This window comes from Carlito syrichta, unplaced genomic scaffold, assembly GCF_000164805.1.
Source record: "Carlito syrichta isolate Samal-C Ts95f unplaced genomic scaffold, Tarsius_syrichta-2.0.1 Scaffold117951, whole genome shotgun sequence".
NCBI lineage: Eukaryota > Metazoa > Chordata > Mammalia > Primates > Tarsiidae > Carlito > Carlito syrichta.
In genome coordinates this window covers 1,333,795-1,338,614 of record NW_007062047.1, presented here as the reverse complement: position 1 = coordinate 1,338,614, position 4,820 = coordinate 1,333,795, and the positions used below count along the sequence as shown (strand labels likewise).

Sequence of the window (4,820 nt, the reverse complement as noted above, 5' to 3'; positions counted from 1 at the left end):
GGCATTCAACAGGATTATTTCTGCACACAGTCAGAAGAGAGATGGCCCAGTCCTGCTCCTTGGCTCCTAGCACTAACCCATTCACATTACTGAAGGCAGCTGGAAGAGGTCCCCTCTAGGCTCAGTTTTCAAACCACAGCCTCTTACACAGTCATGATTCTGTTCTATAGTTCAGGCCTGCCCCTGGAGTGGGAGGCATATAGTGACCTGGCATAATGACCAAGTCACACCCATGGACTGGTTAGTTTACCAGTAATTCAGAAAATGACTGCCTAATAAACTTATATCCATAGAATACATCCAGATATGAATCTTGGCAGTTTGAGAAATCATGCATAGTTGCAGAGGTCCCTGCTACTTCTCCAGGGGATCAAAACTGAATCCTCAGCCTACTTGGACAACAAAATTGTACACATTTGCAAGCCTATGCCACCAGATGCGAGGGCAAGAGAGGGCTCTACGCAGCCAAAGGATAGGCCTAGTCCTCAAACCGGTTGGAATCACTGTAAAGGTTGGACCCTTGAGAAACCGGTGGTTTTTATCTTTTCTTCTTGTTGGGCTCAAGGCTACAGGTTTTCCCTACCAATTCTGGTTGGGAATTCTTTTTCTTGGTTTTCTCAAATTGAAATTGTTAGCATACAGATCTCACATCTGACTTTTTCATTTATATCAAAGAAGCCCTAATCAGAGGCTCAGAGATCAGAAGAGCAGTCCCACTTGGGCCACTGATTATAGCTCTGACCAATTTAGTAATATCCACAATGTCCAGGAAGCCCCTGACATCAGGCAGAGTAACAGAAAATTTTCCATGCCGGGCACACACCGCTCACCTGCGAAACAGGGGCACTGCAGGATCTTGGGCACATCCTCGTGTGTTTAGATATATACACACATTGAACTGCCCACGGGCAGTGCAGCTCCTCCTGCCCTTGGCTGCAGAGCGGGCCTCAGGAAATACACTTAGAAAAGGAATTCCTTAATTCTCCAAGTGGGCTTTTTAAACGCTAGGATCTTCAAGGGGAATTTGAACTTGTGTCAGATTTTTTTTCTTTTCCTACTTAGCTTACTCCTCCAAGCCACAGGACCAGTCTGTGTCATGTTGCAGCTACTGGAATTCCGGAGGTGAGCGCTGCAGCTGCTGATCGGGTCCATTCTCAGGCTCTCCGGGAAGGGAGCAGAGCGGGAGGCGGCACGCCTTTGTCTTCCAGGGGTTGAATGCCAAAATCCTTCACACTTCTCCCAGTCTCTGCGAACTCCAGGAAGAAGTAGCCGCACTTGACTGCCCGGTGCACCTCAAAGCAGAATCCCAAACAAGAATCCTCTATCAGGTCTACGTAAATCTCCTGCGCGATGGCCTCTAGCTTGTTAGTATCCAGGTTGGCCAACGAAATCTCCTCCATTTTCCTGCGTAAGCGACTGTGGAGAGGGCGCTCGCTTTACTCACGGTAACAACACGTCAGGCTCCGCGGGCCGCACCTGGGCCTACAAGGCCTCTTAGGGCCGCGTGCTTCGGCAGCAGCGGCGGCGTCCGTGGCGGCAGCCACGACTGCCCTGGAATCCCAAGTCCCTCCGCTGGTTCTGGCGTCTCCCGGATTCCGAAGCTTTGAGCGGCGCCGGGCCCAGGACTCACCACCAAACTGTCTCGGCACCTCACCCAGCAGGTCGGGCCTCTTCCGCTCCCTCTGCAATTCATTTTTGGTTGAAGAAAAATATTTTATTTCATAGGTTTATTTAAATAAATATATAGAGTAAAATATCCATCACACATTAACTATAATAAAGCAAATAATGACATATCAAACTGAGAATAAGTAAATATTTACGTAAGGATTTTATAGTGCTCTACAATTTACAATGGGTCGTCATATGAGAATGGACCTCTCCTGATTCTCACATTGATTCTCAACTCTACAGACATTAGTCTTTGTCAAATGCAAATCTGATCATTTCACTCTAATTTAGAGTTTTGTGATGACTTCCTAATGCCTACAGGATAAAATTAAGCTTCCTCAGCATGGCAAACCATACTTTCCAGCCTCATCTCTAGTTGTATCTTCCTCCCACTCCATATTTCAGATAAATCAAACTGTAGGTTGCTGACTACTACACCATATTATACTTTTGAGTGTCTATTTGTCTTTCCCTCTGGCTAGAATACCCTTCCAAAAATCACATCCCAAATTCACTGGGAAAAATTACTTGTACTTTACCAAGACTCAGCTCCAGTATCACTTTTTTCATATTCCTGTCCTGTCTCTTTCCTGTGGTGTCAGCAAAATGTCCTTCCACTTCACCTCCCACCAAGTAGAAGTGATCTCTCCTTTCTGCCATTTGCCTCCATGGCACCCACCATGTTTTACTGCTTTGTTTTTTGTATTTATATCTGTCTCTCTTTCTAGACTATGGGCTCCTCCGGGGCAAAGTCTGAGTCTAGTTTAACTCTGACATGTCTCAAGTGACTGACACTTAGTAGATGCTCAGTAAATGTATATTGAATGAATAATTGAAAAAGTGGATGAACAGAGGAAGGGTGGATAGGTGACTAGATGGCTAGATTGAGTAGAATAGGTATTCATATTTCTACAAGATTAAAAGTGATTATGTGAGTGTCCTAAGATTAAACTACAGTAACTGGAGGGCTAAAACTCAAACCCAGATCTTTTAACCTAGTGCTTTTTTCTTTTCATAGTACTAAGTTCTAAATTTAAAATGCCAACATTTAAAATACCGAATAGAAGTACAGTGGTATATTTATTTAAATTGTTAGGCTAATTCTTTTTAAACAGATGGATAAAACTAATCAGACTCCTACAACACACTTAATGGAATTTCATGTTCATATGTTCCCATCTTGTCTCATTTATTAAAGGCTTCATTAAAATCAGTCAGGGATCCATATAGTTTTGTTAATAAAGTACTGGTATTAATATTAATATCACGCATATCCAATCAATTACAAAAATTTGCAAATTATTTCTTCACAGTGTATTTCAAAATGATTTATTTCCTTCCATTCTCCGTGTTGCCATCCGTTGTAGTGAAAGTAGCATGGGCATTGGATCCAGAGACATTGGCCTCCATTGTCTTTTGTGAGTTATCATTCCCTAGTTATGTGACCTTATCCAAGTCACCTAACCTGGAAAAACCTCAGTTTTCTCATCTACAAAATGAGAATCATTATATCCACTTCACAGCATTGCTGCATTAAGTGAGATAATATATGCCCAGTGCCTGGCACATATTAGGTATGAAAAAAATGTCAATTCCCTCCTTGCATGAATTCAACTAATTTTTTTTTAAAGTCTGAGAATTTTAGAATACAATTAGATAAATTTAAAGAGAAAAATCTTATCTTCCAAAGCAGACTGAGGTTTCTTGAAGGCAAAGATCACATGTCATTCATCTTTCTTATAGTCTCACATTCTAAGTAAATATTATCTCATCGTTAATCATTTCTATCCTGTATGTCTATTTATAAAATACTTTTCAGTCACTCTTAGGGGTTATTCACTGTAAACCTTAAATAAATAAATACCTTTTCCTAGAACTTCAAGTGGTCACTAAGAAGGTAGGGGGACTGAGTATGGCTTTCGCATGTTATCACTATGTTGTGAGTGGGACTCAGGCAGAGTATCAGAAACAAAGCTCATTTGGCTTTCTATCATCTGGCTTTCAGACTGACTCAGTTCTTGATTAGCTCTGGAGGAAAGACATTTAAGATTAGATTATACAGGCTTCCCAGAGCCTCCTATTAGAAGTCTAATATATGCTGTATTTAACTTTTAGTTTGCATATTTGTGACTTAATTATTTTTAAATGGGTATTGACATGTGCTCTCACAGCCCAGACAACTATTAATTTTAGGTTGAAGATGTCTGTGCTACCTCATATATAAAGGAAGAGTCCTCTCATTTATTACCTAATATGGGGAAACTACACTAGGGATTTTACTATGTTCTCTCATTTATATGGCTGTGTAGTATTCTATGGTGTATATGTACCACATTTTCTTTAATCAGTTCACCATTGTTGGGCACATCAGTTGGTTCCATGTTTTTGCTACTGTGGATAGAACTGTGATAAACATATGAGTGCAGGTGTCTTTCTGGTAGGGTGATTGATGCTCCTTTGGGTATACACCCAGTAGTGGGATTGCTGGGTAAATGATAAATATATTCTAGTTCTTTGAGAAATCTCCATCTGCTTTCCACTGGAGCTGAACTAAACTTGCATTTCTCTGATGATTAGTGATGTTGAACTTTTTTTTTTTTTTTTAGTCAGAGTCTCACTGTGACACCCAGATTAGAGTGCAGTAGCACACTGCTCACAGCCTCTGCCACCTTGACTTGCTGGGCTCAGGCGATCCTTCCACCTCAGCCTTCTAACCTTCCAAATAGCTGGGACTACAGGTGAGTGCCACCACACCTAGCTAATTTTGCAGAGATGAGGTCTCATCAAGTTGCCCAGGCCAGTCTCGAACCTGTGGACTCAGGCAATCCTCTCGCCTCAGCCTCCCAAAGTGCTGAGATTATAGACGTGAACTACTGCGCCTAGCCCTATATTGAGCATTTTTTCATATGTTTGTTGGATGCTTGTATGTCTTCCTTTGTGAAGTGTCTGTTCATGTTCTTTCTCCACTTTGTCATGGGGTTATTTTTGTTTTTTATTTCCAGTCAATTTGGGGTCTTGATGGATTCTATATGTATCTTGATGAATTCTGAGTTCTTTGTCGGACACATAGATTGCAAATATTTTCTCCCATTCTGTAAATTGTCTGTTTACTCTGTTGATGGTTTCTTTTGCTATGCAGTAGCTCTTTA

At 41.4% G+C, this 4,820-nt stretch overlaps 1 pseudogene; it reads right to left on the bottom strand.

Annotated features, from left to right (window-relative positions):
• Nucleotides 1-1,105: 1,105 nt before the first annotated feature.
• On the bottom strand, nt 1,106-1,400 carry LOC103249189 (annotated as a pseudogene).
• Nucleotides 1,401-4,820: the final 3,420 nt, after the last annotated feature.